The sequence below is a fragment of the Acipenser ruthenus genome, chromosome 51 (assembly GCF_902713425.1).
Source record: "Acipenser ruthenus chromosome 51, fAciRut3.2 maternal haplotype, whole genome shotgun sequence".
Lineage (NCBI taxonomy): Eukaryota > Metazoa > Chordata > Actinopteri > Acipenseriformes > Acipenseridae > Acipenser > Acipenser ruthenus.
The window spans coordinates 5780394-5791548 of NC_081239.1; the positions used below are offsets into that span (position 1 = coordinate 5780394).

Sequence of the window (11155 nt, forward strand, 5' to 3'; positions counted from 1 at the left end):
CACTACTCCACACTGCTATATATATATATACACACACAAGATCATTCAAACTTTGATTGAAAAATCAAACTTTATTGAAAGTTGTAACAAATTCACAACCCTTTTCAAAAGAAATGTATTATTTCTATTTGACTGAAAGGGTAATCATAACATGTAATACCATGATTTTCCCTAGCAACATACTTTCCTTTTTAATTTAACTTCAGGTGTGAATTATCCTCACTTTCTGATGTATCCTAGTTTGCAATAGGTACCTGGGTGTGGATTTTGCAAAGATCCTGACATTACTGTTTCAAAAGGCAAACAATTTCTAGTGTATATCCTTACTACTGTAGATGGAAAGTAATTTTAGGAATCACAAAGAAACAGTTGAAAGTGCTAAATAAGTATTTTGATGCACCATTTTAATTTAGGAAACTTACATGTTGATGTCTTTCGTCAGCTTCTGTATGATGGCTCCACATCACTGGCTGCATTAACAGCAACGACACTCTACAAAAAATAAGTGTTAAATTTGAGCATTCAGGACTTGTTTTGAAAATTTAAAAAACGGATGAGAAGGTAAAGGTAGTATGGCGGTGATGCACGCGTTGGTGAAGTGGGAAAGCGGGGTCGACAAAGACTCTTACAGCGTGATTCCAACTGCTTGGATTCGCAATTTTGATTTATTCAGCATTGCTGATGATGACGAAGAGACTACTCGAAGCTTCAGAGCAGAGTGGAGAGACACGAACAAACCTCCAAAAGGTGGATGGCCTGTCCATGAAGCGCAGATCATTATGAACGGTAAGTATGTTTTTTTTTTAAGTCTTTACACGGTATTTGATATATATATATATATATATATATATATTATATATATATATATATATATATATATATATATATATATATATATATATATATATACATATAAAATATCACAGTATATTTGAAATGAAGGTTTATTTTATTAATTTGATGTACTTCGTTCATACTGTTATAACATGGTAGGTGGTGCTGAGGGCGCTAAGAACTCGTCACACTTGACGACTCGCATTTGTAAGAACTATTTACTGTGTGCTGTGCTTTACAATAAAATCCCCAAACCCACAAAATAAATTAAACCAGATTTTAAACCGGTTTTGATTCAGTGTTGGCTGTCCATCTTAATTTGTATGGTCAAAGCGCAGTATTTTTATGACAAATAAATATAATCCATAAATATCTGGACATAATGCAGGGTTTTATTTATTTTATAAAGAAGGCGAACTAAGAAGAAAACTTAATGACCGAACGAAAATGCCCTCTCCTAAAAAGAGAGTATCTAAACCAAACAAAAAACTTCAGATTTCAGATGATAGTGACCTTGATGAACCGCAGTTACCGGTGAGATGTAATGTACTTCAAATATTAAATAAATGTATTGCAGTATTTATTTTTTTTATCATTTTCATTCATATATATATATATATATATATATATATATATATATATATATATATATATATATATATATATATATAAGTTGGTTCTGTGGGTTCAGTTTATAAGATGTTTTTTTTAATTGTCTAGTCCATAATTTTTAAAGTTAAAGTGAACATTTTACTTATTTTTTTACAATACAATTAACGTGCAATATTATATTTGAGTGTCTTCTTAGAGCTGTTTCTTGATGAAATGTGATTGCAAAAAAGTGTGTGTGTGTGTATATATATATATATATATATATATATATATATATATATATATATATATATATTTCATTTTAAACTTTTTTTCTCTCTGAATACAGCACAAAATAAAGCAAACCGATGGAGCTTCAAGAATTAGATCCCATAATATTCTACAGACATTTCAAGAGTCCAGTGAAGTTGAGCTACAGCAAAAAGTTCAGCAGCTCGAAAAGGAAAACACTAGACTTAAAAATGAAAACCAAGATCTTCGAAACCGTATGGCTGATGGTAAGTTTTTTTATTTATAGCAAATAATTCCTTACCTTGATAAATGTTAGTCTTCAGTAATTTAGATTCCATGTGTGATTTTCCTGAGTAATGTATTATAGTTGATCATACTGAAGTAATCTAGAACCACAATACAGACTCTTAATGTGCACTGTCTAATAGTTTAATAATACTGTTTATTAAATAAATTAAGTTTTTCAACATAACTTGTGCAAATCCCCTACATTAATGACTATATGCATTACATTAGACCTGGTAATTCTTGTATTGTCTGTTTCTTTTCTTTTTTTCTATTTTATTTGTAGCTGATGTTAATGACCCACAAAAAGGTCAGTTTGCTAATAACATACAGCAAGTCTCTCAAGTATAATTGCAGGCATTGATGGTTTTGTTTTCACTTTGTATTAAATATATTACTAAAAATGATTAGCATTTAATACTGAGGTTTTTTTCCCCAGAGATTCCAGACATTTTGGAAAATCTGAAAAAAATTGTAACAAAAGCCACGTTTATCAACGATGAAGCCAAAAGAGTGTCACCATGAAGTGGTTCTGACAGCCCCACACCAAACTGTTCTGACTCTGACAAAGAAGCACCAAAACAGGTATAACACTCTTGGTCTAAAATATTACAAAGACAAGGTAAAAATATATATATTGAAAAAATGTATTAGTTATAAACAATCTAATGATGCTACATTATCAGTTATATTCATATTTATAGTTGATAATAAGAATGTGATTGAGTTATGGGTGTCACAGATTCACTGACTTACTTTATTTATTTATTTTGTCTGTAAATTAATAGACTTAGAATTGAGACATACTGTGGTTTTTATAACAGATTTCTGTAACAAAATCACAGCCTTCCTGATAATGTCTGAGTATTCCACTTAACATAATATAAGAATAGTTTGGGGATGAACTTGTTTTTTATTTATGTCTTTTAGGTGGAAATATTCCCAGGCACGGGAGTTTATATTGACAAACTGTCCAGGATCCTTACAGAGAGGTGCAGCACGAATACATCATATGTAAGAACCCTGACGGTTGCTGTCTTTGACATTCCAACATTACTAAAGAGCAATCTTCGTGGTGGTGGCAGCAAGAGAGATCCAACTTCGGAGAAAAAGACACCTCTGGAGCGCTTAAAGGTGGAAGCCATATATGGAATGTAAATGCTGTTGTACAAAATTTCCAACTCTCCTTTTTAACTCTGTAGAACAAAAAGGGTTAGCATTTCTAATGTTCCTTTGGCCTTTGTTTTAGTTTCAGAGACTAGAGTTAATTTATTAATAAATAATAATACCTTACATGTAGCAGCCGAAAAGATCCCAAAGTGCTTTACAGACTCACTTCACCCACCGCTGAAGTGCAGCACCCTCTGGGGTGCAGCCATTTTGTACCAGCAGATTACTACACAGCAGTTAAGGTGGAGTCATAAGAAATTTGTTAGACCTGATTGAGGAAAGCCTGACTTGGAATTTAGCCACCTCACTCTTTCAACAACACCTTGTAAATCACCTTGGATTAATGCTTCAGACATATGAATACATAATAATAATAATAATAATAATAATAATAATAATAATAATAATAATAATAATAATAATAATAATAATAAATAGTGCCATGGGATCTTTGACAATATAAACTTTCATGTCTCATGTAAATTTGACTTTTGAGCAAATACTTCACATTTCAGTCCAGTTGTGCCACATCAATGCAATGCTTAAGCAAGGTATTAATGGAGAAAAGACTGCCTTTGCATAGCTGCTTCCCCAAGTACAGATTTTACTATGAACTGTAGTGTAAGACAAGTTTAAGAGCATACACCAAAACATTTAAATACACCCACACACAAAAATGTTGTTGATTTACTGTGGCAATATGTAACTAATGAACCCTTCTCAAAGATATGTGGTACATTTTTAAAAAGATTTTTATATATCTATGTGTAAGTCGTTAAATCTGTGTGATCAATGTTTTTTAGGGGCTGCCTTGAAAAAGTTTCCCTGTACCCCAAAGCGTGTAATTGGTGGTGCAATTAACAGCAAGATAAATGAACTACGACACAGAATGAAACCAGAGTGAAGATTTGAAGGATCAGATCTGTATTTTTGTTTTGTTTTCAACAGGGTTGGGGTCAATTCCAATTCCATTTTTAATTCCCTTTTCAATTCCAATAAAGCCTGTTCTGTGAATGCAAAAAGGAATTGTAATTTGGAATTGATTTGAAGGAGGAATTGGAATTGAAAAACAGGAATTGACCCCAGCCATGGTTTTCAGTGAGTGTTTACAAATTGATATGTCCGGGCTTCTGTAAAAACTTTTTTTTGTTTGTTTTTTAAGACAAGCAATTTTTTGGCTGTTATCTTTTTGGGTATTGTTTAAAAATAAGTTGTAATAATTTTGAATAGCACAGTATTTCAAAGTTATATTACAAAAACTGCATAGGACCATTGTGCTTCTTGTCTGTCCTGTCAACGTTCTTTAGGTGACCCCAATTTAATTGTAAATGGGGGGGGGGGGGAATAAGAGTAAAGGTCTGAACTCTCAAAAACTGGTTTCTTTTAAAATTGTGATTTATTCTTCAAAAAAACTGTTTATCCTTTAAAAAAAAGTTTGCCGAGTGATATATGTCATATGTAATGTAATAGTAATTCTAAACTAAGCATATTGCATATGAGCTCATTACATAAAGAAATGTAAATGTTACTTATTTTTGAATAAGTGTTGAAAATAAACAAACATTTTGTGTATAAATCTTGTGTTATCTTTTCTATGGAGGAAAAATACCATTAATTATATTTATATGAAGTGTCAGTGTAGCAGCATTCTATTTTCTGGTTACAGTGTGGGGTATGTAAACCTTTGACGACAACTATATTTATAAATGTTGTGTGTATATTTTAATGTTTTCACGTTTTTCTTCATTGGTTTATGGATATGAAAATATGTAGATTTGTATAGAACATTCACAAAATGAAGGGGTATATTTCCATTATAAAAAACAGTACATGTAAAGTATAAAAAGTATACATGCATTTAACTTATAAAAAAATCATATTTAAACTATAAGAAACATATTTATATAAAAAAAAAAACATTAAAATTATATAAAGAAAGCATATTTAAATGATTAAAAAAGCATATTTAAACTATAAAAACACATATTTGCAGTACAAATAACATATATGGGGAGCAATGTATGTTACATATACAAACATATAAAATTCTTATATTGTACATACTACAAAAAGGGGCCAATTTTGTGCCAAAACCACATATGGTTTATATATGAACATATATAAATACACATACAAAAGCAACATAAAAAAAACAGGCATATAAGCTGAACATATATTGCTTTTAATATATGTAAAATATATGTTCTTTCCGTATGGGGAGAGAGAGAGAGAGAGAGAGAGAGAGAGAGAGAGAGAGAGAGAGAGAGAGAGAGAGAGAGAGCGCGAGCTACTGTTAGTGTGAAGTATCAATGGAGTCACCAGCATACGACATTTCAACAGAAGGGTGAAATTACTGACACATACTGTATAAAAAATACAAATGGTTAGAAATGCTGATTCTATTCTGTAAATATATGAAATATTCTGATATTTCAATTCATTGTAGCTGAACTGCAGTATCAAGTGGCAACTGAGTCACCACCAGGGGGCAGCACTGCACACACTACCCTGTGAGAGGGATTCGTTTTTAAATACCTAATATGACAGACCACGGTCAATCCGGATTTCAATGTGCATATCTGTCATTTCTGACTGAAGCAGACAACAAATGAATACTAACCAGCGTTTTTAACCCCATCTTCTTATTACCTTTACTGACATTATCACAGGCCCCTCTTTTATTGGGATGGGATGTTTGGCTCCTCCCCTGTTTTTTACATTAATGTGAGTTCAACCACAACACATGAAGTACAGGAAGCAGCAGAAACATTATCTGTCATGTTTGAAATATCTGCATGTTCCAAACTGAAGTCTAAGAGACTAGAAACAATACAAGCTCTTCTACAAAAGAACATGAGAAAATCACTGCCTGTCTGGTCACTGGAAACACTAACAATTGTTCTTACTCATTTAAACTGAGTTACATTCATTACTGTGTTGTTTCAAATGGATGTATTCATCAAGAAGCACTTATGTAGTTGAATTGGTCAGCAGTCAGCCAATGTAATATTCTCATCAAAGCGTTCCAGCAATACCACACACAGCCTCTAGGTGGAGCACAGTATGGCACTGTAATGGTGTTTGATGGAGTCATTCATTGTTTTATTTAACCAAGTTCAATTGTTATATTGGACAGAAAAGGAAAGATGATTTCAGAAATGTATAGATAGATAGATAGATAGATAGATAGATAGATAGATACTTTTTCAAAAGACTTTATTGACTTTTGGTACAAAACACAATAAGAACAAAAAATTACATTATTTTTTTCTTTAAATATTCACAAGACAAAATTTAAAACATTAAGTAATTATAAATAAATAAATAAATATTATAAATATATATTAAGGGTTTCTCCTTCAGTCTCACAGAGCACACCCCCAATACACTAATTTAATTGGAAAGAGTCTAAGTCGTGTATCATGCGCTGATAACTGAAATCCAGCTTGATTCTACTAATCACCAGCATTCTAAAAACAGTAAGAGCATCTGATTCCCCAACCTGGGCAATTTGAGCTTTCCTAGATTTTAAAATGGAGAGCTTGGCCTGCCCCAAAAGGAAGTTAAGTAGATGGCACAGATGTTTCTTTTCCTTAATATAAGGCACACCAAAAACAAAAACACATTCGGAAAAGACCACATTCAGTTTAACAAATACATTATTGAGTACAGAAAAAAGAGAAAACAATCTTTTACAAAAGATGAAACTATGAAAGACAGTCTCTCTTTGTAAACAAAAAGGACATTTGTCAGATACCTTTGGGTCTAGTATGCAGAGGTAGGCATTAACAGTGAGAATCGTGTGCAAGAGTCTCCACTGTAGATCTCCCAGCCTCTTTGACAGGGGGGGTTTATAGAAGCTTCTCCAAGCCGGCCTGACCTGCTCCTCCACCTTCAACCGCTCTCTCCAAGATGTATCTGGAAGGCCTTGTAATTGCTTCTCGTGTCTTAGCTTAACACAGAATTCATACAGTGTGTGCCCCTTCACACTTGACAGGGGGAGATCTGTCAAGTTCTCGATTTTAAACAAATGCCCTTTGTCTCCCGTGTTTCGGCTGATAGCTGGGGAGATCTGTATGAAGGGGAAAGGTGTTTCACAGGGGAAAGAGATACAGTTAGTAAAGCCCTTTCTTAGAGTCTCATTCTGTGCATTTGATAATGCTGCATGAATCTGGGAAAGCAGCAACCCAGCTACCCTCACAGACCGCAACCCCAAGGTTAAAGACAAACTCTGTGGACTTCTCCAATTAAAACTCTCCAGATCTAAAACATGGCGTAACTTGATGACCCCGGCCTTTATCATTACACTTGTAAAAGCCTGTGATTTTAACATTTCTACTTTAAAAAGAGGATTAAAAACCAGAGGTCTCTCCAAAAGCAAGTAAAAATCTAAAGCTTCTTCATCCAGACCCACCCACAGACTCTGCCATGCTTTCAACACACTCTGATAATAGGCTGGTAGTTTGGAGCAAACAAACACAGCAGTGTCTAAAAAGAAAATATGCTTCCCAAGACCCAGCCCTCCAACTTGACGAAAGAAGAGTAAAGCCACGTCAACCCAGGGAGGCTTCTCACTGCTATAGAGCATTTTTTGGACAGCCTGCAGTCTAAAAGCAGCAATCCTGCTGGACAGGTCCATCAATCCCTGACCCCCTTCATCCAGAGGTAGGTACAGTATGCTTTGCCTTAGCCAATGCAGTCCATCCCAGAAAAAACTTAAAAATTCACTCTGGATTTCTTTCAAAAACGCCTGGTCAGGTTCTACACATATGCACCTGTGCCAGAGCATGGAAGCAGCCAAGTTGCTTATTATTAAAACTCTGCCCCTATACGAGAGCTGTGGCAAAACCCAGCGCCACCTCTGCAAACGCCCCCGTATTGCCTCCAAAACTCCCTCCCAGTTCCTCTCAGCTGCTCTCGCACCTCCCAAAAAAACCCCTAGGTGTCTAAACTCCTCCCGGCTCCACAGCAATCCACCAGGCAACACTGGAGGCCCAGGCTTCGTCCATTTCCCAATTAAGAAAGCCCCGCTCTTCAACCAATTAATTCTAGCAGATGAGACTCTTTCAAAAAGCTGTTGACTGTCACAGAGTTTATCAACATCTGCCTGGCTGGTTATAAAAACTGAGATGTCATCTGCATAGGCAGATACTTTTATGGGCTGAGCCAGACTACCTGGGATGGAGAGCCCTGTTAGAACATGCCTGAGCCTGCAAATAAGGGGTTTGATGGACAGGGAATAGAGCATTCCCGAAAGAGGGCAGCCTTGTCTGATACCCCTGTGAACTGGGAAAGGTGCACTCAGCTCCCCGTTGATCTTCAGCAGGCTGAAAATGTCACAGTACAGGAACTGTATGTGGGATAGAAATCCCAGGCCAAATCCAAAGGCTTCAAATACCTTCCATAAGTACTTGTGATCGACTCTGTCAAAGGCTTTCTCCTGATCAAGAGAGATAAGCCCAGCAGGGAAACCGAAGAGCTCAGAGGCAGCCAATGTGTCTTGAATTAAAAAAATATTGTCAAAAATGCTTCTACTGGGCACGCAGTAGGTTTGGTCAGGATGAATAATACTTCCCATTACAGTGCTCAACCGATTAGCGAGGGCTTTCGATATTATTTTGTAATCAGAGGCCAACAATGACACAGGCCTCCAGTTTTTGATTTGGCACAAGTCCCCTTTTTTTGGCAGCAAAGTTATCACTGCCCTTCTACAACTCAACGGCAACTCCCCTTTCTCCAGACTTTCTGCATAGACTGCATGTAGATCTTTCCCAAGCAAAGTCCAGAAAGACTTGAAAAACTCGACAGGTAGTCCATCCAGTCCTGGAGTTTTTCCTCCCTTCAGCCCCATGAGAGCGTCAGAGAGCTCCTGTACAGTCAGAGGTCTGTCTAAAAAACCTTTCTCCTCTTCAGAGATCTTCGGCAGAGTCTCCAAGAAACGCTGTGTCTCCTCCGGCTGTCCTTCAGCTTCCGCTGTGAATAGCTTTGTGTAGAAATCCACAGCACATCGCCGGATCTCTCTGGGCTCCCTCAACTCGTCCCCTGACAGTGTCTTCAGGCAGTGAATTACTTTGCGCTGCGCACTCTTTTTCTCCATGCCAAAGAAAAACTGTGTTGGCGCATTCACCTCTGCAAGGTATTGCACTCTAGACCTCACCAGCGCCCCCTGCACTTTGACATTCAGCAGCTCAGCCAGCTGCTGTTTTTTGTTCTTGAGGTCTTGAATCGACCTACTACTGGGATTGGACTGTAGAGCTCCCTGAAGCTCTAACATATCCCTCTCCAGCTCTTCCAGAGCCGCAGTCATCCTCCTTGTGACATTAATAGTATACTGCTGAGAGAACAATCTGATCTGCACCTTCCCCACATCCCACCACTCAGCCAGGGAAGTAAAAGCAGTCTTCTGCTCTCTCCACCTTTCCCATAGAAAACTCATACATTCTTTAAAATGGGTATCTTTTAAAAGCTGAGTGTTAAAATGCCAGTAAGACTTTCCTGGCTTTTGCAAGGGATTACACTTAAAGTTAAAAGAGAATGATCGGATAACCCAGTTGGAGAAATAAAACACTTGGTGACCAGATTAAAATGCTGTTTAAAAATATAAAAGCGATCCAACCTGGCCAAGGAAACATTATTATTGCAGTATTTGACCCAAGTATACTGTCTCATTGAATTGTTAAATTGTTTCCACACATCAGTCAAGTCATGCTTTTTTAAAATCAAATTAAGTTCTGAAGCTGACTGAAGGTGTGGCTCAGGATGATTACGGTCCTCCATGTGGTTAACTGTGCAATTAAAATCACCAGCTAAAAAAAACCCTATCTCTGCCACTGCAGCCATTTAAAACTTGATCTAACGTCTTAAAAAACCGGACCCGCTCTCGTCCATCATTCGGGGCATATATGTTTAAAAAAACAAACATGTTTTCCCCTATCTTTAAGTCAACTTTTAACAATCTCCCTTTCACTACTTCAGTAACAACTGAACAAAACCTTTTGAAAACAGCACGGCCACCCCAGCGCTTACATTGGAGCCGTGACTAAGAAACACGTCCCCCTTCCAGTCACCAACCCAGTCGACTTGGTTATTAAAATCAGTGTGTGTTTCTTGTAAAAAAACAACATTACATTTTTTCTGATCAAGGTATTCAAATAAAGCAGCTCTCTTCAGCTCATCTCTGCACCCATTGATATTTAAAGACCCAATTGTGAACGAATTCATTTTAGTGTGAAAAGGAAGGAAGGAAACTGGAAAAAGAAGAACCAGACACACTGACAAGAAGGTAAAGAAATTCCAATCCATTTAATCACTAGGTTTTTTTTTAACTGTTTACTGACTCTAGCGATCAGGTTTTTCAAACGCCAACGCTCCTGCTCAGTGAGGTCGGAGCCTGACGCTTTCTGTGAGGTAAAACGTGCCGCTAATAAAAACAAAGAGATATTTGGGAAATGGTCCTCAATATTAATCCCTCTTCTACCCTTCGTGATTTCCAAAAAATATTTTATGTTACTGACACTGTAGCCAGTTCCAGAGAGAGCCGAGTCTGGTGTTTGGGAACAGTCAGTCAAAACTGCCTCCTCTTCACTGTCTCTATCTCTGAGCTCTCTTCGGGAGTTTTGCTGGCAACTCTAACACTCCACGGCACTGTTGTTTTACTCTTCCCAGGCGCCGCTTCACTTTCCTCAATAACATTAGCTCTTTTCTTTGCAGTTTCATCATCTTCCCGTTTCCTCTGTCTTTTCTTTTTTGGAGTTTTGAACTTAAACTTTTTCTCTACCGTTTCTACATCCATTTTTTCTAATACTGAATTTATTTTACTTTCATCACCTGCTGTTGGATTTAACTCTACTGCCTCAACCACACTCTCTGTTTGTTTGACCTCTACAGATTTAACAATACTCTCAGTTTGTTTGAGCTCTACAGACTCAGACGTATTCTGCATTTTTTTACTGCAACCTGCTTCCACAGCGCTGTCTACATCAAGAGCTGACGGTTTTTCAGCGCTAGTTGTTGCCATCTCTCT

The 11155-nt window shown here is 36.6% G+C and overlaps 1 long non-coding RNA gene across 1 annotated transcript; it reads left to right on the top strand.

Annotated features, from left to right (window-relative positions):
- Nucleotides 1–1797: 1797 nt before the first annotated feature.
- On the top strand, nucleotides 1798–3504 carry LOC131722781 (uncharacterized). Its single transcript, XR_009320028.1, has 3 exons — nucleotides 1798–1943; nucleotides 2402–2547; nucleotides 2893–3504. It is a non-coding gene; the product is annotated as an uncharacterized LOC131722781 (long non-coding RNA).
- Nucleotides 3505–11155: the final 7651 nt, after the last annotated feature.